The sequence below is a fragment of the Ixodes scapularis genome, unplaced genomic scaffold (genome assembly GCF_016920785.2).
Source record: "Ixodes scapularis isolate PalLabHiFi unplaced genomic scaffold, ASM1692078v2 PGA_scaffold1__304_contigs__length_218370807, whole genome shotgun sequence".
Lineage (NCBI taxonomy): Eukaryota > Metazoa > Arthropoda > Arachnida > Ixodida > Ixodidae > Ixodes > Ixodes scapularis.
Window position 1 is genome coordinate 134,449,444 of NW_024609846.1, and position 26,008 is coordinate 134,475,451.

At 46.9% G+C, this 26,008-nt stretch overlaps 1 pseudogene; it reads left to right on the plus strand.

The window, feature by feature from the left end:
- Window positions 1-7,733: 7,733 nt before the first annotated feature.
- LOC121836155 lies at window positions 7,734-9,457 on the plus strand (annotated as a pseudogene).
- The last annotated feature ends 16,551 nt before the right edge of the window (window positions 9,458-26,008 follow it).

Below are 26,008 nucleotides of genomic sequence, written 5' to 3' on the forward strand. Positions count from 1 at the left end.
GGAAATGAACTTTACTACCCATGCGCCTATGCGTAGTGAGAATATGAAGGCTCTTCGGAGTTTCTGATGTTCCGTGCAACGAAAAGATTGAACTAATAACGAATTGCAACGGATGCCACCTCGACATGCAAAGCAGAAAGCAAGACGGACCGTCATCGCATCCGTGAACGACTCGATGGAGGAAAATTTTCATAAAGTGAGGGAGACTTCGCCAATAATAGGGAAATTTTAGGCGTCCAATGCCCGTCAGGTCTGCGCTACAGGCGGTCGCCCTCTGTCCGGAGGCCCTATTTAAGAACGTCCATCGTCTACTCAAGATCCTGGCGATTCTGCCCGTAACAACGGCGGAAGCTGAGCGCTCGTTCTCTTCACTACGGCGGTTAAAACCATGCCTGAGAGTGACTGCTCGGTCTTGCGCTTTTGAATGTTCACCGCGACATTGAAGTTCAAGCGGAGAACGTTTTGGATATTTTTTGCCGTGAACGCAGGCGGCTGCATCTGAAATGATAAAGAGAGGCTGTAAATTGCTTTCTGAAATAACTAGTCAAAGTTATCTTTTTATTCGCGGTAATTTCTAGTCGAAAGCACGTAATTCTGATCAGCACTCGTTGCTTACAGTGCAGTTGTTTTTACAATTAATTTAATATTCCTTAAATCACTGACATTGTTTTTTATCATTAACATCTGTTCGATTTATGATGTTCACTTTGGTTTGATTGAACTGTGCAATTCAGTAAATATAATTTGTTATACTTTGCCTTGAAATTGCCATCCTTCACCCCACAAATGTTTCGAAATATCTATGTACTGTGATCTATGTACTGTGATCAAGTTCCGTCATCATGATGGATTCATCTGGGCTCGGGAGATTTTGTTCGCAGATGGTAGGTGTTTCTAGTGCGCCGATTTCATATTTTTTGTTGTACCGTTGGTCCCGCAAAGTCACTTGCACCCTGCGGAACGTGCGTTCGGTGCTTTTGCCCCCAAACACGCCGAATGTAAGGATCTCCGTCCCGATTTGTTTGCAACCGAGTCTTTGGGACAGCTCCTCCGTAATGAAGGAGCGCTGACTGCCGCTGTCAAAAAGAATTCGGGCTATAGTCTTCTTCTGTTTTTGTTCTCGGCCCATGCGGTCACCGTCTGCAAGAACACTGCTGGCTTGCTGTTCTTTCCATTTACGTGAAGACTGACTGGTGTTTTCTTTTCCTTTTCTGTTTTGTTCGCCGCGAAAGGTCGTTCCGGTACGTAACCCGGGTCACAGATTGTAGGCGCATGCCGTCCCCGACACCTGGTGCAACACGGCGTGCTTCGGCACATTCTCGCCTTGTGGTTTGCTTTCGTGCAACGAAAGCACCTGTTGTCAGCCTGCAATCTTCGTTTTTTCTCAGTTAGTTCAATTTCGGAGTTGCAGTCAGGTGTGGCGTGTTCCTTGAATATGGAGAACAAACATTCTAAGCCTTCAGTCCTGCCATACAATGCCGCCGCGGTAGATTTTCGAAGCATCGTGTAGTTTGAAAGTTTCTTCGGCAGCTCTTGTTTAGGGAAACGAATTGCAGGCTTACCGTCGAAGTCGTCCTCTTGTTCCTCTGACGTCCTTTCCCGGCTCTCGACTTCAACTCGAATATATTTGAGTAGAGTCCGTAGGGCTTTCAGGTGGACGTCCTCTGTTGGAGACTCGGGACCGGCGCCCGTCGCTGCGGTGGCGTTCCCGGTGTCTTCCGACGACATCTTCCGGTTGTAGTCCAGGGACATATCGCTCGGTAGTGCTCGGCGAAGGACCACGTGGAGCATAGCGGAGTAAGATTCCTCGCCCACACCCAGTGCTCAAGTTCCCGGATGTGCGCCTGAAGACTCTCGTACAAGCGACGCAGTGCTCGGGCATTGCCTTGGGTACCTTCTGGATGTCCATCAGACTTTTCATGTGGTCGTGTACCATGCAGAGCCTCTCGCTTGCCGAACCGCTGCTGGAGATGGTCGATCGCGTCCGCGTAGCACTGAGTGGTAGCAGCTGATCCATCTCCGGTAAGCGATGATCTCAGGTAATTAAACTTTTCCGATGGAGTCAGTTCCAGATTCTCGTGGATTGTGGTTTCAAACTGCTCCCAGAATGCTTGCTAATTCTTCCGGTGGTCGTTGAAACTGATAAGTTATAATTTTGGAAGCTTGACTTTCGCTTTTACGGGTGTTGCTCTCCGATTGTCATTCCAGGAACCGCCTGCTTATTGGCTGCTCTCGACGCCCTTCGCCTTCTTTCTGAGCTTTGTAAGGCATCAGACGATCTTGTATAGTCTATTACTTGCGTGAACTCCATTTCCGCGTCTCTTTCGGCAAGCAAAGGCTCGATCGCTGCATCTACGTGGCTAAGTTGGTCCCGAACGAGGCTTATGCGCTCGATCAAAATTTCTAGGCTATCGATGACCGCCGCAGTCAGCTCAAGTAAGTCCTCTGCCTCGCTGAGGAGTTTTGTTACTTGCGTTCGCAGAGTCTTCCGTTTCTTCTTGAGGGCGTCCACGATCTTTCAGTCTTGCCTCGATGAAATGTTGCTTGCCTCTGTCGTTCGATAGGTATTGCTTCGGTATACCAGATTCCCTTCGCTGAGTTGTTACGTCCCGGGTTTTGGCACCAAATGTAGGAACGTCTGGTAGTCGTCGTTGGTTACGTTAAAGCAGACATTTATTTACACTACGCACAAGCAACAAAGCAGTTCGATCTGACGTGTCAATCTCACCTGTTCCGAGGCACGAGCCATCGCCACGCGCTCCCCGGCCACGAGTTCCTTGTCACGAGCTATTTTCCAAAACGTCTCTGGCCCATTTCCTCGTCTTCGGTCTCTGATCGTTGGTACAGTACGTGTTTTCATTTTCTTTGATTCTCGAATTGTTTGTTTTTCTAAAGTCAATGCGCAGATAGATTGTGTGTTCACATAGCCTCAGAGAGCACCAGCCAATGTCATTAGACGTTTTTGTTGTTTTCTTTTTTCTCAAACCCAGAGAAAAATTTTAATATATGTTTTTGCCTTTGCTTGTAACGCCTCTTGTAGCCGCCTAACTTCTAGCAGGACTGTCTCGCTAAAGTAACGCCGTTGCTTGTAGCTCGTTGCTTTTTAACACAGGATGTTCTTTTTAAAGGGATACTTCAACGAAATTTGAAATATTCCCGTCGTGTTCAAAAATAGGATGAATATGATCCACAATATCCGTAAATGACAATCGCCCGTTTGTATTTTGATCCTGGTGGCTGTATTTTTCGTTATAAACGGCCCACTCTGGCAAGCGTTCGGAGAAGGCCCAGCTTAGAGCACGTGACATCCAACGCAATCGTGACGTAGGTTGTCTCAAGACGAGCAAAGCTACGGCGAGGCTGCCGTCGAGAGGATGGCCTAGTCGTTCCAGCTACCGAAGCTGCTGCTTTTGTACGAATTTTGAGTGACGGGTTAATCTTCTATAATCTTCTAGGGGGACAATAGCGACTTCTGCGACACACAAAAGGGATTCTCGGGAAGAGGGGAGTTCCTCCTTCCCCCCTTCTCTCGTCGTGGCCGGAGACGAGACAACCTCCGTCACTAGCTGTCAAGGTTCCTAGACGAGCATTACAATCGAGGCGTTAGCGACATCCACCAGGTGCTCTTTGCTAATCGTTTAATTCGTTTTAAAATTCCTTTTTGAGGCCGTTTTAACAAGATATTGGTATGCTCCATGTGATACTGCTCTTTTGAACACATATAGACCAAAAAATGAGCGCCGAAATTTCGTTGTAGTATCCCTTTAAAGCATCAAATGCTTTTTAACACCCCCCCCCCCCCCCCCCAAATCCAAAAATTTTGGCCGTCCGCCCGTCCATACATTTTCCGCTAAACTTAGCGGGGAAATTGACGTCGGGTGACGTACATGTCAATTCAGTTTCCCCGCTAAATTTAGCGGGCAAACTTAGGTATTTGATCTAAATACCAATTCAGTTTCCCCACTAAATTTAGCGGGTAAATTGACACCACGTGACCTATACACCAGTTCAATTTTCCGCTAAAGTCATCGGGTGAAATCGACGTCACGTGACCAATTCACTAATTTAGCTTCCCCGCTAAATTTAGCGGGAATATATACGTCACGTGACCTATCAAATCCCTCCCCCCATCCCTCCCCTTATTCCGCGAGCAGGCTACCCCTCAAGCTCTATACCTTCTGCTTCAGGGACACGGCCAAGCATGTGCTGGACCATTTGCCTCTTGACAGAGGCAAATGGTCCAGCAGATGCATCCAAATGTGACACCCAATAACCTGCGGACACGTACCACCTCCTGTGGAGCTGCCCTTACTACAAAGAAACCTGGGACAAGTTTCAGCCCAGCCAAGCTCACTCTTTGGACTACTATAGCTCCACCCACTAGAGCCACCTGACAGATAAGACGCGTTGTGGAGCCTCCTCAACTTCGTCTGTGAGGCGAAGCTATAGAAGTCTCCATCTAGAACAGGGGTCTCCAAACCCTGGCCCGCGGGCCAGATCCGGACCGCGGAAGTCTTCCAACTGGCTTGCGACTGTCCGCGATCCTTCCAATGAAGCTCGGCCCGCGGCTACTTCCAGCAGACCCGCTGCTACCGGCGCAAAAGAAGTGCGCGTAAAGAAATTGCGCCGCGGCGCGCTCCAAAGGCGCAAGCTAATATACCAGAAGTAATGAGAGAAGCTGCATCGTAACGCGGGTCCTCTCGCCATATTATTAATTGAACGTTGTCATCATTGGCATAGCCATCCGTAGTCCTCTGCTTCATGCCTCTGTCCTTTGCGTTCTCATGTACGCTGTGCAAAATTTTCCATGCGCTTTGACGTTTGTCTGGTGAGTTTTCTTGGTTACAAATGTTAATGTCACGTATGGCTAAATATAAGTTTTCAGATTGGTATACGTATTCATCCACCTCACAGCTTGTTAAATGCTTACTCTAATATTAATTTCTGTGTTTAAAAGTTTGTCTAGGTTTATTTATGTTGTTTTTCCTCGTTTATGATCTCTTTTTTTCTCGGCCCTCGAAACTGCGACAGTTCCCTATCCGGCCCCTTAGCCAAAAGTCTGGAGACCCCAGATCTCCTTCCCGTGGTGTCGTGCCGCGTAGGTCCAGGTCAATCAAACCACCGGCGCCATCCCCCCTCCCTTTTTCTTCCCATCCTCAACCCCCTCCTAGGCTGTCCTCCCCATCCCTTCCTTCCCTTTGCTTTCTATCCCTCTAACCCCCTCTCCGCTCCCCCTCCCCACCCACCTCCAATTACCAACCTCTCTCTATCTCTTCCCCCCCCCCCCCCCCCTTTAGTGAAAAATCCTATATGTATAAGAAATTTCTTGGTCCAATAAACGCATATGATCAAGTAAGATCACATAAGAGCATGCAAGAACATTATAAGAGCATACAAGAACATTATAAGAGCAAGGTCAATCGAGTTCAACATTAGACTAACTTTTTGTCAGCGACTCTTTGGTGCGAACTTCATACAGCTGCAAGGTAATGCCCGGAATCTCTGATCATTCCATGGTGTACTTGTCTCTCCCAATTAAAACTCAACCGGTTAGAGAACGTACGGTCGTTACGTACAAAGACTTCAGTAGAGCGGATGATGAGGGTGTGCTCGATAAACTAGAATTGGCCTTCGACGAGTTTAAGGTTTTGAGTGAAAGTCGCACATCGCAGATTGATCACCTGTGGCATTTCTTTACGAAACTAGTTGTAGAGTGCCTTGATAAGTGCGCCCCTACCAGAACAAAAAAGAAAGCTGAACACAATCCATGGATTAACAGAGAGATTATTCAGCAGAAACAAAGAAACTCACAATGTACGTCATGCTCAAAAAAAAACAAAAAAAAAACAAAAAAAAAACGGATCTTTGCAAACGTGATAGCTTACGGCTACTCAGCAGAAATCTCAAATTAATGATTAAAAATGCTAAAGTCACATATTATAACAAAACAATGGAACATTTTATGACTTCGTCCCCTGGTAAATTCTATAGGAAACGTTCACCCCGAAAAATCAGTGTTGAAATGATATCGAAGGCCGTTCGATACAGAATGAAACTGATATTGCTAATTGTTTTAATCAATACTTTTCGAGTGTGTTTTCTAGTGATGACGGAAATTCACCCAACGTTTTCTTTACTGGAAAACGCGCCTCCCATTGCTGATTGCATAATAACAAAAGAGGGCATTTTTAATTTGTTATTGAATCTTGATACTACTAAATCTCCAGGGCCCGATGAAGTTTCTAACGAATTCTTGCAAAGATATGCAGAATCGATTAGTAACTAACTACCTTTTGAGAATCTCTCAAATGTCATTTCGTCGGGGGATAGTACCACCTGAATGGAAACGGGCGAAAGTTATTTTGATATTAAAATCTGGGGCTGCATCTTCAGTAGAAAACTACAGACCAATATCATTGACATCAACTTGTGGGAAACTTTTGGAACACATAGTTGCTGCACATATACGTCCTTTTTTTTTCTTATCAGAACACCCGATTGCTGGACGACAAACAAGGCGGGTTCCGGCGAGGCTTATCAACCACGACGCAGCTTGTAAAAGTGGTTCACAATTTCGCAGAAGTTTTGAATCGAAGGGGATAAATGGACGTCCTTTTTCTCGATTTTCAAGAGGCGTTCGATAAGGTCAACCATGGGAAGTTGCTAACGAAACTACAACTGATGCTTAAGAACCCTAAGCTCACTACATGGATTAAATCGTTTTTAACTGAGAGAACGCAGTTCATATATAGACATAAAAGGTAGAAGGTCGAAAATGTGCGAAGTTAGATCGGGGGTCCCTCAGGGGTCCGTGCTTGGGCCCTTTGTAGTGTGCTGTAAATAATCTAGATGGCGTTTTCAGCTGCATTTGAGATGGTGCCGCGCGCCGCGTGCTTGACAGCGGCACGCGCTGATTGATGTAGATATTGGAAATAAGAAGAGTCTTCACAAAAACTCCGAGCTGGTGTGACGTCTCTTCCTTTCGTCGGGGTTCCCGCCTTGGGCCCCGCACCTCGGCACCCCGCTGCCCACGCGCCGGCAATGTAAGCCTTTCCAGCATCTCTACAGGTCTTTCGGGGCGCTGTCTTTATCGTAGCTTTCCCTGTCTCTTTCCACCCATTCGTAATGGCCCCAAGCGACCACAACATCTTGGCGACGAGCTATAACCACTACATTTTGGCGACGAGGTATTTTCTTGCATTTTTTTCCATTTTCGCCCTCGTGAGTTTTTTTTATGTGAGACTCCGTGCCGGAGATGAGTGGTGGCAGCACCGGCACGTATAGTTTTCTTTTGTGTGTTAGGAAATATTTGAACGTTCGAAATGTAAGGAGGTCCTTTTGAATATTCCCATCCACCACATCTTTTGCATATGTAGTACATGAAAATACTGTCGATGCATAGCGACATTTAACGTTCCGTTTCGAGCGGCAATGGTCCATTCCGAACGCCAGTAGGGTTAGGCGTAACGCTATCCTTTGTTCTTTTTTTTCGAACGCCGTAACGGCCGTTCGAATGGTTCTTTTTCTTTCATGCAAGTAGTGCGCACCGCACGGAAGCGTCGTTCTTAATTTTCCGAGACTCGGAGAAACTGTCTCGTTTCCATTTCGGTGGAATTTTTTCGGATTTTCACCTTCGTTTTCAACTTTTGTCTCCCAACCATAGCCATAGTAGACGATAGCGTCGCTATGTTTCATGTCCATGTAGTACATCCCAATTGACTTTAAAAGGCGAAGTGAATAGATATAATAGATATTTTGTCCATCAAATATGCGTGTGTAGCCATTGGCTTCACTCATTCATAAGTTCCAAAAAAAATGGCAACAGCTTCTTTCCCGACACCTCCACCATTTCTTCCCACGCCAGGTGCCCCTGTGCAGCCTTGGTTAAATTGGAAAGCGTCGTTTTTAAATTATCTTGTGGTCCTAGAGGCTGATGAAAGCTCGCCGAAACGTAAGCGCGCGTTGTTGTGGTCCTTGCTTGGTCTCGAAGGCCAAAGAATAGTTTCAACGTTTCCATCCACGGCCCTCGCACATAGCGAGACCGTTTCCGAATTTGACGTTCTTATGACGTCGCTTGATCAGCACTTCGCAGCCAAAAAGAATGTTGTTGTCGAACGGAGGTTATTCCTCACCCGCGTCCAGTCGCAGGGAGAATGTGTCCTTGAGTACCTTGGTGCCCTACGGCACCTCGGCTCTTTTTGTGATTTTGGGGAGTCTCTTGAAACCCGCATCGCGGAAGTTTTTTTGGCTGGATTATTATCATCGGAGGTACAAGATCGGGTAATCCGAGAGTCTGCGGAAGCTGGACTACCCAGCCTCGAACGTATCGTGCTTCTGGCACAACAGTTCGAACGGGCTGCTCGAGATTGCGATCGTTACCGCCAAATTTCATCATGTCTTCCGCGTTCCGAGTCGACACAGGCCGTTGAGGCAGTACAAAGGGTTCCCGTTCGGCGTGAACAAGATGGCCGACGATCGAATTCGAATTTGAACATCCAAGATCAAAATGGAGAGCGGCGGCATGCCATTTCCTGCTCCCCCGCAAATGTTTCCTTCTCGCCGCAGCACCAGTCGCGCGAGTCGCGCGCACACACCCGCACTTTCGTGAGCCGAGTACCGCGTGATGCTCCGCCGGGCGCGCGCGCTCTTAGGCACGGGGCAGAGTTATGTCATTTCTGCGGTCGCCGACCCCATCCACGTGAGGAATGTCTTGCTTCAGGAATGTCTTGTTTTTCTTGTGGCAAACTAGGTCATTTTTCAAATGTTTGCCGGAGTTCTCCTCCATCGTCCGCTGCCAGCGATCGTCGTCAGCTGGCCTTTCCGCCGAGACGTGGTCGGGCCGCCGGTCGCCGGTACCAGCGGCTTGGAGTTGGCCGTAACCAGACAACCAGCCATGAAAGCGTGGCATTTTCTGACGAAGAGGAGCAGCAGCCGACAATTTGCACCGTCGGGTCACCGGAAGTCCTTCCAAGTGGACGCGCCGACAGTCGCCCACGGAATTTCACCGCTGATGTTCAGGTGAATGGATCTACATTACCATTACTCATTGATACTGGCTCCGAAGTTTCAATACTTTCCGAAAGCATGTTTAATAAAATTAACTCCCAGCAGCAAATCCGGCTAAGGAAACCACCGCGCACTCTTTGTTCACTACCTCCGAGGGTCCATTCCAGTCGTGGGATGTTTCCAGACCAAAGTCGGCTTCAAAGAGCGATCCGCCGAGCTACTTTTCTACGTTGTTCGCAATGGCCGATCCCTGCTTGGGACAGATGCCGTGCATAAACTTCGTCTCATTTTGTCGGGTGCTCCACTCAAATGTTTCCATGTCAATTCTGCGGACTCTTGCGCAGCCATCCCGGGACATGTAAAGTCGGCTGGAGTCCCGCAGCCCCCATGTACGGTGGAGCCCAGTCCTCCACCGCGTCCTTCAAGTGCTCCCTGCAAGCACCCTTCATTATTGTCCTCTGTTCATGGCACTCAGCCATCCACATCGTCTGAATACTACTCCAGTAGAGGCGTCTTCGGAGACCAGCCTTCAAGGGATCCGTCGACGTCGGGACCATCTTTGCAACCTTCATCGGTGAGCGATGCATCTAAGTTACCTTCTGGTTTTGAAGAATTTGAGGATCTCTTTTCTCCTGAGTTAGGGTTAGTTAAAAATCAAACTCACACAATCACTGTCCGGCACCATGTCCCGCCGGTACAGGCTAAACTTCGCCGCTTACCCATCACGTTGCGTGATGCCGTCAGTGCGGAAATTCAGAAGCTCGAGCGCCAAGGCGTTATCGAGCGCGTAAACGCGTCGGAATGGGTGTCCCCCATTGTAGTAGTTAAGAAGAAAGACGGTGGAATTAGTATGTGTGTCGATCTGCGGGCGCCAAATCAGGCAGCCGTCATTGATTCTTTTCCGCCTCCGCATATTGAGGAGCTTCTGAACTCCCTCAGTGGAGCTTCCCATTTTTCTAAGTTAGACCTTGCGTCTGCTTATCATCAGGTCCGTCTCGACCCCAAGAGTCGCGACTTAACAGCATTCATTACCCATGAAGGGCTTTTTCGTTTCGAACGAGTTTGTTTCGGGCTGGCGTCTGCACCAGCGGCCTTCCAACAGGTCATGTCCAAAATATTAAAACATTGTCCAGGAGTCCAGTTTTATCTGGACGACATCATTGTCTATGGCTCCTCCCAGAAGGAACACGATAATAATCTCAGACAAGTCCTCAAATGTATTAGAGAGGCCGGCATGAAACTAAATAGAAAAGCCGTTTTCAATGTTTCTGAACTGTCATTCCTTGGTCATCGTCTGTCTGCGGAGGGTCTAGCACCCCTTCCGTCGAAGATAGACGCGGTCCTAAATTTTCCAGTTCCATCGGAACCTTCGCAGTTGAAGGCCTTCCTAGGTCTAGTAGAATACTACAGTAAGTTTGTCCCCCATTGTGCTACTCTGGTAGAACCCCTCCGAAGTCTTCTGCGTAAGGGCGCATCTTTTGTCTGGTCGACCAACGTAAGGCCAGTTTTCAAAGTGTCAAGTCCTGCCTTCAGCAGGCTCCCATTCTTGCAATGTTCAATCCAAATCTTCCAGTTGTCGTCTCCACAGACGCGTCCAATTACGGACTAGGTGCTGTTCTCCAGCAGCAGCATGGGAAGCAACTAAAGACTGTTGCTTTCGCTTCCCGCTCTCTCTCCGAAGCAGAGCGGAAGTACTCAGCAGGAGAGAAAGAAGCTCTCGCAATCCTCTGGGCTTGCGAGAGATGGCACGTTTATCTTTGGGGTCGACATTTCGAAATTCAGACAGATCATCAAGCCCTTGTCACACTAATGTCCACTCAAGGGACAGGTGTTCGTCCACGACGCATCAGTCGTTGGACTGCTAGACTTTTCAACTATAATTTCACAATGAAGTATCGTAAAGGTAGCGACAACGTAGTTGCCGACGCTCTGTCTCGCCTTCCGGTCCCAGATACCGAAGAAGGTACGTCTTTTGAAGAAGAGGTTGTTTCAATTGTCTGTGCATGTCTCACACAGAAGGAGTTCAAGGAAGAAACTCTAAAAGATCCTGTATTACCAGTTATTAGGACATACCTTTCAAACACATGGCCCTCAGAGGAAAAGTTGCCTCCAGAATTCAAGCCGTATTTCGTTGTAAGAGACCAGCTCTCAGTCACCGATGCCTTGTTGTTCCAAGGAGAGAAAATAGTGGTTCCGTCCACTCTCCGCGATCAAGTGATTGATGTAGCTCACGAAACCCATCAAGGTATCTCGCGCACCACCAGTATCATCAAGGAGCTTTACTGGTGGCCGCATTTAAGTCAACATGTCAGGACGAAAGTTCAGAACTGTTCGGTATGTCAGTCGACAGACAAGCCTGCAAAGGCATCTCCAGCACCTCTTCAACCAGTTGAATTCCCCAACCGTCCATGGGTAAAACTGGGCATGGATATAGTAGGTCCCTTTGAACGAGCCCCAGCTCAAGAGAGGTTTTTCATTACACTGGTAGATTACCACAGTAAGTGGCCTGAAGTGGCACCAGCCCACAACGTCACGACTGCTACAGTCACTAAGTTTTTGAAGTCTGTCTTTGCCCGCGAGGGTTTGCCGCAGGAGATCACGACAGATAACGGCCCTCAATTCATTTCGAAGGAATTCAGCGATTTCTTGAAGATGCATGGCATCAAACATGTGAAGTCATCCCTTTACCATCCCCAAGCTAATGGACAGGTAGAGAGATTCCATAGAGTCCTTAAGTCTGTTATTCAGTTGGCTCTCGTCCAACATCGTCCGCTTTCCGAAGCCATTACAGAATATCTCGGGGTATTATGAAAAAACCAGCTGAACTAAGGAAAAGGTAGAGATAGAAAGAAAGACACCCGATCGCTGGTGGGTGTCTTTCTTTCTATCTCTACCTTTTCCTTAGTTCAGCTGGTTTTTTCATAATGAGTAACCAACTAGCTCAGATTACACCAATCGTTATCTCGGGGTATACCGGAGTACGCGCCATGCCGCGACTGGAGAAACGCCAGCTTTTCTTTTACACGGTCGCACCCACCGGACGCGACTGCATCTTCAAGGGCGAGGGACCCCAGAGTCCGCCGTCCCTCCGCAGGTCGTTCAGGAAAAGCTTCCTGATAGAGTCAAGGCCTATCAAACGAAGATGAAACAGTATTCCGATGCCAGGCGAGCAGTCAAGCACCCTGTTTTTGCTCCTGGGCAAGCAGTAAAGGTTTTCAAACCTAACATTAGAGGGAAAATGCGCAACAAATATGCTCCACCGCAACATATACATGAACAAGTTGGGCCAGCCACATATAGATTAGATGATGGAACCATATGGAATGCAGACAAAATGACACATACAACATTGAAACCACCCCAACGTCAGCCGTGGTGGCTTATGGATGATGACATACTACCTACTTCAACTAATGCGGCTCCAGCTATAAGCCTGGGCCATGTGCCACCTGAGGGTCCGGCACCTGCAACTTTGCGTGCTGCGGCCCCCAGCGTCACTCCTGTCCGGGCGGCCCCTGTTGCCGTTCCTGCTTTTGCGGCCCCTGTTGCCGTTCCTGTTTTTGCGGCCCCTGCTGCCGTTCCTGTTTTTGCGGCCCCTGCTGCCGTTCCTGTTTTTGCGGCCCCTGCTGCCGTTCCTGTTTTTCCTGCCCCTGCGGCCGGTCCTGTTTTTGCGGCCCCTGATGCCGGTCCTGTTCAGACGGCCCAAGAGGTCGTCCATGCCACTGCAGCCCCTGTGGCCGCCCATGCTACTGCGGCACCCGGCCCCGGCCATATTGCTGTGGTGCCTGGTGCCTATAGTCAAGCGACCCCTGGCGCTGCCCATGATCCTGCTGTGCCAGGCATCGTTCCTCATCATACGGCTCCTGCAGCCCATGTAGCTGTGGTCCCTGGTGCTGCCCATGTACCGGTAGTACCCGGTACCCTTCCTGTCCCTGGTGTACCCGGCACCAGTTCCGTGGTACCCTGTACCGTGCAAGATGCGGTGGTTTTCGGTGGCCTTCCCCCCACCGCAGTCCCCGGTGCCGTTCCTGATTCCGGTCTCCAAGCGGCCTTCCGCGCTGCTGTACCAGTCCAAGCCAGCAGCCAGCCACCAGTCCCGCCGGCTGCCCCGGCTGCAGTCTTCCAAGAGGCCTCCAGGCTCGCTTTCCAAGAGGGTCCTGAACCTTCCGTTCCTACAAGCGGTGCGATATTGAGCACCGCATCAAGTTCATCTCAACTGGGACTCGGGTATTGGAGCGAGCTGCCGTCATCTAGCTCCGTAACGGTCTCAGCGGAGTCCCTGCACTCCGTTGGGCCAAAGACCTCCATGCTTTCCGAGCCTTCAGTGGCTCCTGGTTTAGCAGAAGACCTGGATTCAAGTCCCGAGGCAACCCAAGAATCGACTTCTACATCAGGTGACGGTGGTGCAGACACACCACCAAGGACATATCATACTCCACCACAATCCCCATCGGACACTCCACCACAACGCCCCACGCGGCGTAGACGACTTCCCGCAAAATTTCGTGACTTTCAAGTGGATATGTACTCCAAAGACGCTCCTTAAAAACTCTGGGACTTAAGTCATAGTGGTTTGCAATTTCATAGTGTGCACTGTATTTTATGGGATAGATGTGAACAGATAGTTATTTTTGCATTTTTCATATGTCTTCAAATGTCAAATTTCCATGTTATGGACATGGAAGTTTTGGATGAACTGCCTTAGGTATATTTTCATGTTTCCATGTTATGTACATAGTGGTTATGGTCAAAGTGTTAATCTTTGTTTCAAATGACTCGTCAAACCGTGAGCTTTTTGAAAGTGTTATTTGTTACGTTTCTAAGGTCTAGTCATTCATTTCACTCGAAGAGGTGAAAGTGTTATTCGTGTTTCAAAGGACTCGCCAGTGACTTTTTTCGTTGCAGTGAAGAGAGCACTTTTCAGTCTGACTGAAAAGTGCTCGACATAGTACAAAGTGTATCATTTATGATTGTATCTTTCCAATGTATTTCGTTATCCTTATTTTCTCCGACCACTTCACAATTATTTTTGCTTGTACTGATTGGTTGGTAAGAATTTTGTGTGTGCGTGAACTTTGTATTTTCTTTAAGGAGTAACCTGTTTCCTTCTCTTCCCTAATAAATTATCCAACATTTATTTTTCTATTAAGGGAGGAGAAGATGTAGTGTGCTGTAAATAATCTAGATGGCGTTTTCAGCTGCATTTGAGATGGTGCCGCGCGCCGCGTGCTTGACAGCGGCACGCGCTGATTGATGTAGATATTGGAAATAAGAAGAGTCTTCACAAAAACTCCGAGCTGGTGTGACGTCTCTTCCTTTCGTCGGGGTTCCCGCCTTGGGCCCCGCACCTCGGCATCCCGCTGCCCACGCGCCGGCAATGTAAGCCTTTCCAGCATCTCTACAGGTCTTTCGGGGCGCTGTCTTTATCGTAGCTTTCCCTGTCTCTTTCCACCCATTCGTAATGGCCCCATGCGACCATAACATCTTGGCGACGAGCTATAACCACTACACCCTTGTTCTTCTTGATGTTTATTAATGACTTGGTTTCCAACTTAACTGTACACGCCAGGTTGTTCGCTGACGAATGCATCCTTTTTACCGAAGTAAAAACTGATTTGGATCAACTTAATTTCAACAGATCTCTAGCTCAGATTGGTTACTGGTGCCGAGTGGCAAATGTCACTAAATAATTCAAAGACTGTGTTTATGACTATTACTCACAAAATAAAGACCTTAAATTTTCAGTATAGTATAGACAATGAACCACTGACCCGTTTTAGAGTGCGAATACTATAGTGTTACAATATCTCATGACCTTCGTTGGGGGGCTCACATGAGCAATATCATTAGAAGAGCTAACTCAAAACTGTGATTTCTGCGACGAACCTTGAAGAAAAGCTCGAGTGACACCAAATTAACAGCGTATAAGTCGCTAGTGAGACCACTATTAGAGTATGCGGGGGAAGTTTGGGATCCTCACGCAAAGAGTGACGTGCTAAAACTGGAGAGGGTGCAGCGGCTGGCTCTGCGTTTTATTTTTTTCCAAGTTTCGCAGGCTGAACTCCCCCACCCTGAGCTGTATTCTAAAGCAAATCTCCCCTTACTAAAATATTTACGAAAAAATAAAAGACTGAAATTCTTGTTTATGATATGGAATAATCTGCTTTTGGTTGACAAAGATAGTTATTTGACACCGCATAAGTCGAGGATCTCTAGAAATAAGCACAGTCATACTCTACAACAGTACCGGTGCCTGAAGGACTGCTTTATGTATTCATTTTTTCCATTGACTATCAGCGATTGGAATCTGCTCCGCGAGGCGGTGGTTTCCTATGATTCCTTATCCTCGTTTTGCGCTCGAATCATGGGCGTACCAACCGCCGAGGGGGGGGGGGGGGGGGGTGGAGGGAGGGGGGCAAGGGGGGCGCTTGCCTATTCCAGTTCCCAGAGTGGGGAAGCAAGGTTTGTGTTTTGCCCCCCCCCCCCCCCCCCCCCCCCTTCCCCCCCCCCCCCCCCCCTGAAACAGCTGCCACTGGGCAGGGCAAATACTGGTCGGCGGCGCCCGAGAGATGCAAAGGGCCAGAGTGTCGAACCGGAACCGAACCGTTATTTTTAGCTGAACCGGTACTGAACCGAACCGAACCGAAATCTTCGCCGTCATCTTAGAACTGAAGCGGAACTGAACCGGAAAAAAATATAACGGTAGCCGGTTCAAAACGATTCACGGTAAATGTTTTTTTATTACAAAATAATGAGTGTCCGAGAAGTAAAACTTGCCAGCTGTATTTCTATGTAGTGATCAAATTGTCATATACTGAATTGCAATGTATAAACAATTGTGGGATTTTGGGGCAGTTTTGTATTGGGCCTACGATTAATCATGTGTCACGTGGTAACGCAACGTCATGGTGTCAAGATATGCGGCCAAATAATGTCACGTCACGTGGCCTTGTGACGTAGTCGCGTGACTCACCGCGGTCAAGTTGACTTAAATTGAGTACGCCACGTAGCAACTCAAGCAGGTAGGGCGAGGGAAAGGAAGGCCGGGGAGAAGGAAGCAGGCGGAACGCGGGAGAGAGGAGGAGGTTCCCCCTCTCTTTTCCAGCGTTCCATCTGCTTCTTGTTGACAGCGTGACGTCACATGCCATCACGACTTCTCACCGCGAGTCACGTGACATTTTGACGTACTCGATTGTCGCGAGCACGAGTCGAGTGCTCGGGTTCTTGTCAATCACCATCGCCAAACATTCGTGTTGGCTCGTGTTCAATCAAAGATGAGAATAGCCGAACTCTAAAGGCTAGCCCACATGGTGCGCTTTTCTCCGCGTCTGCGTCGCGTCTGCGCCTGCGCTTTGACGTCACTTCCGGCGCCGGGACGAAACGCAGCGTTTTTTGGCGCATCCCGGCGTATCTGGAGGAGCCAGATATTTTGCGTCCACGCGTCGCGTCTCGCGCTGCGTCCAGAAGGCAACAACCAATGAACCGCCGTGTTCACTAGTTGCACGGAGCGTTTGAATTTTCTCCAATGTAGGACTGTAGTTTTCGCCACAGACCTCGCGACGAAGGCGATAATAATAATAATAATACTTTTTATTTGCACATATTGCGATACCCACTCGGCAGCGTGCGAGGCTAGGCAAAAAGGTCGAGACCCTTACGCAGGTGGGCCTGCTAGCCCGCCGCCAAGTAGGGAAAGGGATACGGGAAAGGAAAATAAATAAAAACACTCAAAACAGAAAGATACACACAAATACGGGTAGCAGCCCTGTGCCATTCCAAGGCAAAGCGCACGCGCACACGCACACACACATACCCGCGCGCGCGGAGTTTACAAAATTTGCACGCTCGCGGCCTTAAATAAAAACGGCTTTTAGGCCCCGCCAACGCTAGCAGCAGGGCGAACATGGGTCGTTACGTCCTTCCCCCCGCGGATATCAGTTTATCATACCTTTTACACAAGTCCAGGGAATCCTCTCTGCTCCGCGGGAGAGGCTGACGCTGCTTCAGCGGAACAGAGAGGACCTAGCGAAGTACAAAAGCGTCCTGCACTCTGGCAGGCCAAATGTAAAGAATACAAGGACACCGAGAGACAAAGGTACAAAATTAATACTACCGGCAACAACCGCTACAACGTAACCACTGTAGCGGCCAGCGGCCAGCTGTAAATGTTTTGGCGCGGGCGATGGGGATGCCAATGGCGTATCGAAACGTGGATGAGGCGTACGCACTAAAAAGGATGAAAATTAGTGAAATTGAGCTTCATTGCGATTGCTGTAATAAAAATGAGTGCTTACTATTACTAAAATTAAATATTACGGCATGTAGCCATCATTTACCGTGCGATTTATATTTAATGTTTGCTTTTGTTTCTTAAGCGCGTCTGGCTACGTTGGGCAGACGCTTCGGAAACGCAGACGCGAAGCGCTGCACGGTAGCGCTGCGTGTGGTTTGACTGGGCGCACGCGTCCTGCTTAGCGCGCGCGCCAAGCCGAGACGCGCGTCTAGACGCACTGAAAAACGCGCCATGTGGGCTAGCCTTAATACTGGCGGTATACAATTAGCGTCAGATCACATCGTCGCGTGTTCTAATAGCGAGTGCGGAAAGGGAAGCTATTTCTTTCCTTTATTGCTTCTACATCTGCCATTGAGCGGAGATAAAAAAAACTAATGAGTGTTTTTGCAAACTATAACGTCAGGGATTATTAGCTCTAAGTGGTATTTACTGAAAGTACAAAAATTGTTGCATTAACCATTTTACATGTACACATCATTGAGGCAGCCAAACATGTTTTCGTTGTTGCTGAACTGTCTCATGAAAGTTGTCCTCGAGAATAGAAGGATTTAAAGGACTAAATCTGGCTTATTAACATGAGGATAAATAAAACTACAAGTGTGTACGGCAGGGATACCTGAAAAGAAGGATTCTAGTGGCCTTAGAGGCAGCCGCTCGAACTCTCGCAGGTTTGTTTAAACTTCGCAGTTTTTGGGTGCAAAACAAAAGAAATAGAGGGTTACTGTTAGCAAATGATAGAAATATAATTGTCGAATTGGCACCCCCAAGCGGAGGAGGGAGTGCCACAGAAACAAAAAGTATTCTCTAGAGGAGCATCGTAAAACGAAAAAAAAAAAAAGGGGGGGGGGGGAGTTTTAAAACATACTGTGTTGTAACGGTTCTCCTCTACTCCGCATGTTGGGCGCAGACCAGACAGCGTGATCCCGCAAAGCTACTTCGTTTGCAAAATCACTCCTGCCAGAAAGGGCGTTTTCGTGGTGCCAGGCGCCTGCGCTGTTCCTCACGACGCCGCACCAAGAAAGAATACTTTTTGTTTCTGAATACATGAGTTGCACTGAGCGCGAACCTTCTGCAGCGTGCAATGTGCACCACGGGATTGGATTTTCTCAGCAAAAAGAAATTTCTGACCGCAAGCATATAGTGCGATGATGTCACGTGCAAACCATGCTAAACAGTGCAGTTTTCTGGTTAAATGGGATGTTCTCAACACAATACTCGGTTTCACTTTAAGTGTAAGTGTAGCAGAAGCTAAAAGAGCGAGCTCTGGGCTTGCAACGTTCTTGCCAAACACGCGCGCTCCTGCAGTGCAAGCACTGGTCAGGACCACATGCTCGCGCTTGTAGCATCGGCTGCGAGTGGACTTGAAGGGGTCCTGCAAAGCGTTTCTGGCCATTTCTTAATTCGCGTGGCGTTCGCTCTAACTAGTGAGTGTGACTCCAGCAGCACATTAAACATAAAATAAAGAAAAAACTCTGACGTATTTTGAACATAATAGGTGAAAGGAGTTCAGAATTTTGAGCACATTTTCTTTTGTTGATGACGTACTTGGTCTGAACAAATAGAGAACCGAAACGACAAGAGCGTGCAGCGCCCATGCGCGATCCTCCTAATCCTTGGAATTCACATCCAATTACTAAGATGTGAACGCCCCACCAATTTACGGGTGTTCCAAGCAAAAATTTGAGGGAGAGTCACGTGCTTGAAGGGATCAGAATATTCAGCCAGTCCTTCCTCTAGAATTCTATGTCGTCGTTATCTGACGCTCTAGACCAACGTCTTCACTGAACGCTCGTGTATGGTACTGATGGGCACGCCTTTTGAAGCAGCATTTGGTTTACTTCGTCCTTTTGCAATGCCCCTTTAAGCTGAAACGAAGTATAGCAAGAGGGGATGTCCAAATTGTAAAGTTGTGCTGTATATATAGCAGTCTCGCGATGATATGCGGTAGCCTAATAAAATGTTAGAGCGCGCATGACTGATAAAGCCCAGAGTCGTCAAATGAGGCCCCAAAACAAGTGCACGAAAAACCGAATAAAACTTTAGCCTCCAGAAAATGTATCCTGCGAAGTTTCGAGCTCGTGCAATCCGATGTCCAAATGTGATTTAAATTAGAAATATATTGTCTATTCTTCGCGATATTTATGTATCATTAGGAACATCGTTGCACGCACCTCTCTTAAATAAATCCGGACGATAACCAACCAAGTCCTGAACAGTTAAAAGTTCAACGTTTCAAAACCGGTTCGGTATTTTCACCAGGATACACTATTTGCACGTGGAGAGCTGCAGCTTCGTTTCCGTCTACGGTGTGTAGTTTGCTTCCTTCACTTTTAATGCGAAAGCATTAGAAGTGAAGGAAAGTGTCCCATGAAGCGAACCGACGTCATCAGCTTTGAAGCCGCACCAAACGGCGCCCTCCCCTGTCGCAATTGTCGCGTGTACCAGGAATATGATGGATAGGCTCCCATTGGCTAGCGCGTGTCTTCGAGGAACGAGGCTCCCATTGGCTCTCGTGCGCGCAGTTCTAAATAAAGACACCATCAGAGAAGCCCTCTTCATAGCGTCGCAGCGCACGCAGCAGCCCGGCCGCCGTAAAGAGGTGCGGCGGTGCGAGCCTGGCCGCACGGCCCGCTCGGGCAAACTCCGAAGTGGTTGCACGGCCGAGCTCAGCGCGGCGACACCACTTCACGAGAGCGCGCGCTCGGCCGTCGGCCAACGAAATGTGGCCGTACACGCCACTACGCCGCAAAAGAACGATATTCATGATTGCTCTTTCAAAACTCACAAAAACTGTTTAGGTGTCCTCGGAAGTTTTATGTTCTTCAAGTGCCCTATACGCATATGGTTAAGTGGCTGTCGATCTGTTGAGCCCGACCTATTAAAACGTCGGGCTCCTAAATGTTTTGAACTTGGTTGGTGAAGGTCTGTATTTTTCAAATTTTTGACCCAACCAGACGGAGTTCTGTCAAACGTGTTTACGCTTAAAACCCGCATTTCTATTCATTTATTTTACAGTAAGGCGTCCTGTATGGGATTATTTAGAATAATACCATTTAGTATCTCTCTTTCTGCACATTTTGTGTATTTGCCTTCCGATCTATAATGTGAGCACACAGTCGTTTTTTTGCGTAGCCCGCGACCCGGCGTTTCCACACTGCCGAACAGCAAACATAAAAACACGTTTCCGGAGACTCAACAGGTGGTGTATTCTCGAGTATCATCTTCCCGTGTCGGTCTTAAGCGGTTATGTGAACCTCATACCGTCAAATGTATTAATGACAAAACAAATATTTTATTGCTGCCTGAAGACTTGACAGCATAAATAAAGGGCCGATCACCCTAAAGATATACATCATAAGTAAATGCACCTCCAAATTATCTGATATATGCTCTGCAAATCTTTTTCTGCGTATTTATCCTCGATTGGCACGTCTATAAGTGGTTTGGGAGGACATTAAACAAATGTTTTATTTTGAAGCTGATTTAAATAACATATGTGCCCCTGACGCATATTCAGCTTCTCAAACATATAGAAGTCTGTTGCTCCTTTTATGGGATGAACATGAATTTTATGTGTCTGGGGGCTGGACGAAAACAAAGTACTCAGTGGCGCATGGTGGAACAACGACGATTGCGCACGCAGACCGCCAGAAAGTCATTAAGTAGCTGTAATTTTGAGCAGGGTATAAAATACTATTTTTTTATTTAACAAGAATGTAAAAAAAAAAAATAGCGAGGGTGATGTTTATTTGCAAATTAAATTGACCGGCATTTTGAAAAAAAAACAAAAAAACAAATACATCAAACGTTATGCTATGTCGAAAATGTTCAACACGGTACGCGCTATTTTAGGCCAGATCCGATCTGAGTACGAAGGTCATTCTTCTCTGCATGATTATTCACCTGCATCACGGTGCTGAGTGTAAACAATATTGGCCAGGAAAGCAAGCGTTGTGATTGCTGCTCAGTATTTCTACAAGAAGTAAACTGAAAGGGTTTGTCCTAAAAAAATTCCGGGCATTTTGAAAATATCGCTTTTAGCTTAGTTGCGTCGTCATCATATTTATTGTAAAACGTATTTTGTAAACTAGATTTCAGAATATATATGGTGAGGACGTGCCCATTTTAGGATTGTATGCACTGCAATTAATTCCTAGGTTCAAGAGCACAGCAGCATTCGACTTTGAATTTTGCGACGCAAAGTTGTAGCATTAACGGGTATTTTAGGCGACCTGCCAAACTGATAAGCTTTAGATTCAGGTAAAATATATGTGAATGAGCTGAAAAAAAAAAGAAATAGATGGTGAGTCATATTTGTTAATTTAGCTTTCTTTTACTGTTTCATCAGAATTAAATAACGGAATTAATATTTGTACCCAAAAATTTAAAGTAAATTCTGCTAATGATAAAAAGCTATATGATACTCGTAGCACTGTTGAAATAGTGCCTATTGCCAAAGAGACGCGGAAAATGTATTCTTAGTTTCGCGGTTCAAACCGGTTCGAACCGTTTTTGTTTCCTGGAACTGAACCGGAGTTGAACCGAAAGCCGTGAATCCGAACCGGAACAGAACCGATAAAAATTTCGGTTCGACACCCTGCCAAGGGCGCCGCCCCCGGCCCTGGGGGGAGGGGAGGGGGGAGAGGCAGGTGTTCTGGTTTGCCCCCCCCCCCCCCCCCCCCCCCTTCCCACTCAAAAACAAGTTGGTGCGCCACTGGCTCGAACTGATATGTACAATGATGACTCTGTATTTCTAGGATTGTTTTTCTTGTGTCACGGTCGCTAAATATTTGTACTTTGTGGCAGACTTGTACGTAATCCGTTACAAGTAACGAAATTACTTGTAATCCCTTACATTTATCGGTAATTTAGTAACAGAATAATTACATATTTTCTAGAGTAATTTTAAAGTAATTCCCTTACATTTTTTACGTAATGGATTCCTTGTAATCCGTTACATTTTTTTGTCAGGCCCAACCCCCCCCCCCCCCCCCCCCCGCGCCCTTTCTAAATAAAGTTTTTTTTTTTTTTTTCGTTTTGGTAAAGTTGAGCGCAGTGACACTGTCACGCGAATTGACCAGTGCAAAGGGAGGCTTGCCACTCCTCAGTTCCGCAAAGCCTTTTTTTTTTTTTTTTTTTTTTTGCAACACCAAGCTTCTGAATCTATTAATTGTTTTAGACTCTAACAACAATGTCGAAAAATCCAAATGAACATTTCTACAAAAGAAAAAAGGGGGGGGGGGGGGGGGGGAGGGGGTTGCAGGTTATTTCCGCTTTTTTTTTTTTTTTGTCCTTTTTTTTTTTGCGATCGAAGACGGGGGGAGGAGGACACCAAGTTATTGTGTGCCTCTTCGGGAAGCTCGTGGTGGTAAGTGCACTGAAAAAGATTAACAATGTCCTTCCCGGTTATAGTGACTACGACCGTTTTCATAATGTCACCACACGAGACAACGCTCCGTCTACCCTACCCTTTTTTGAGTAAGCTTTTTGCGAGCACTTAGAAAATGGTAACAGTCTTCCTTTCTTCTTCTTCCGGTTTTGCCCCAGCAGGAAGCATCTTATCTCGGGATACGGTCCATTCGTCACATGCGCACTCGTCACAGGACGATTGGTCACAGGACGATTCGTCACACAGGAACATTCGTCATAGGATGACTCGTCACGCGGCCAACCGGTCCTACAATAGTTCGTCCCCTAAAAATGTATTGTTCAATTTGGTTCGGGCGCGGACAACGTGCGAAGAATTTGTAACAAACGTTTTAGCTTCTGGTTCGGTCCCGAACATTGAATGTTGGTTCGGCTAGAGCACTATATAGCTCCTTCGGAGCAGAGTAGCGCAATCTAGAACGCCGTCTCTCGGCGACTAGCGGCGAACGCCCGGAGGTTCCAACTGCGGTCAGAAATGCATGGAGAACGTGAGAAAATCGTTGTTTCTTCAGTTTTGTGGGGATGTGCGGAATGGAAATCATTTTTGACGTAATAATGAAACATTTTAGAATAATATGCGATAAGTTTTGTGCCATACAAGGACGTAACTTTTTTTAAAAAAATTGCCTGAGCGGCATCATGCAGCAGACGACACGGCGACGTCACACCATTCACGTGACCCGCTCTGGCCAACCCGAAAAGCCCATCTCCGCTGCGAGCAAAAATCGTCTGCTTCAAACGCCATTGCCTTGGAAATTGCCTTCTCAAAATTTGCACACGCATCCGATATTATTAAAACTTTGATGAAGTGTTTAGCGCTTTACTAACTTCACGACAGGTTAGTTTTGAAAAATGTGAACTCGCCGTTAGTTTTTTAATCAGCCGTGTTATGTCGATCTCCATGTATTCTCCCATAGGGCAGGCCGCCTCCTGGAACCCTGAGTACCACGTGACTCGCACCGAGCCGCTCTGTCGGCCATGTTGTCGGCAAAACACGGGGTTCAAAGGATTGCGCTACTCTGCTCCGTAGGAGCTATATAGTGCTCTAGGTTCGGCCTGACAAAGTGGGTCACCTCTTCTCTCAACACGTCTTTCGCTTCTCAAGGTCGAAGAATTTGTAGCAGACGTTTTAACTTCTGGGTCCGTCCCAAATGGTGAATGGGGAGGCCATATAAAAGCGACCATTTTCGAACTCGGGCTACATTCAAAAGGATGGAGGTGATCGCCACAGAGAGAGGTGGAGCCATGCACCTGCACGAGGGGTACTCGTACACAGGCATGCAGCAGAAAGAATTCCGATACTTATTGGTTTTCTCGAAGAGGTGTATGCAAGGCAAGGTAAAAACTTATTTGGCTGCCAGTCGGGTTATTGCTCGTTCAAGCCAGCAACTTAGGTCAACCTGCTGAAGAGTCGTAATATGATGAAAGGATAAGCGGATGAGTATCGTAAGATTAGTTTTTCTCACTATTGGTTTATGTCACAGTGGGAAGTCGTGAAACTCCTCATCAGGGAATGTGGGCGGTTGTTGAGATTTACAATTTTCTATCGTCCCCTGCCAGATCGATGTGACCAGTTGCCCGGATGACGAGTCATCCTGTGACGAATGTTCCTATGTGACGAATCGTCCTGTGACCAATCGTCCTGTGACAAGTACGCATGTGACGAATCGTCCTCATCCCGCATCTTATCTCAAGCGGATATTTTTACAAATAAAACATAATGGTGGCTGACGTAGACTTGATATTCTGGGCTTGAGGAGAGTGCGAAACTCGTGATTGGGACCATAGCGCAGCTTACTTCTCTGCCCTTCGCTGCTCGGGATACGGCCCATTCGTCACATGTCGATTCGTCATAGGGCAACTCGTAACTGGCCCGTTCATCACAGCGGAACATTCGTCATAGGATGATTCGTTACGCTGGCAGTTCGCCACACATTGACCCCAAGACTGTTAAACTTTTTTTCTTTCTATTTTGTTTTCTTAGGAAAGTTACGAAAGTGGATCACTCAACCAAATCCGCGCAAGATCAGTGAGGTTTATTACTGTACGAACGGGAACAAAAACATGTCGCTGCTCGTGGCATCAGCGGACGTCTATCTGGAGAACACCGGAGTAAACTGCAGTCGGTTCGTGCTCCGTGCATTTTTGAACTGCACCAAGAAAGGTGCACACGGCAAACGTGCGTATACATTTCCTTGTTTTAACCGACGTTCTAATTAATTGTTGTTATGAGTGTCCTTCTTTTTCTTCTATTACTTATATTTATATACTGGAAACTTTTTTTATTCACCAACGTCTCAAGTGGGGCACGAACTGTTCAGAACCAAAGGAACAAGAATATCGAGCCAAAACTGTTCAGAACCAAAGGAAGAAGAATGTCGAGCCAAACCCTATTTATTATTTAATTATCACCTCACTGTTACAAACTCTGTTTTGCTATTGATGACTTCCACAGCTTCGCGATTTAAACAATGGAGAATTTTAGTAGCTCGGTCCGATGACTCCGATAACGATATCCGATGCTTCGCCGTCGTCCTTGCGCAGCCATTATATCGTTATCGCGGGTATCGGAGGTATCGGAAGGATCTACTAAATCTCTCGAATATCAGACAACGGCTGCAACGACGAAGTTTTGTTCTATCTTCGAGGTAAATAGTACTTGCCTTGCTTCACTGAAAAAGCTCAACGCAGAGCATAAAACATTCGTGAGGAACAATTTGGCACTCCCATCCAGTGCCTCAGCTCAAATGGTGTTCAGCGTAACAGTCGACATATTGAGTAAGAAATACCGCAAGATGTTTGACGAGACTTTCGAGAGCCAGCTGTTGCTCAAAACACTCAAGGTCTTAAATGGAACAGGTTGCAACAATAAGAACTTGAATAATTCCTCTTCCCTTTGTTTCTTACTTGAGGACAACAATGTTGAAAGTAACGCCACGAAAGTAACGGATTACTTTTTGGGGTAACGGTCAGTTACTTTTATGGGAGGGTAATTGTAATTGTAATAAATTACAATTTAGCCTTGAGTAATTGTAAATGTAATTCCTTACTATTTTTCAGTAACGTGTACAAGTCTGCTTTGTGGTATTGTTGTAATAGCTGAGTGGTGATGTGTTGCATAGTTGTTTTTATGTATTATTTATTAACCCACACCTATTATAGTCCTACATAGGACTGATATTATGTGAAATAAATAAATAAAAATAAAATATAGGATTATATAAGTATAAGTAACTTTTTATCAGCTTCTTATGACTTCTTGTATAATCTCACATTGTTCTT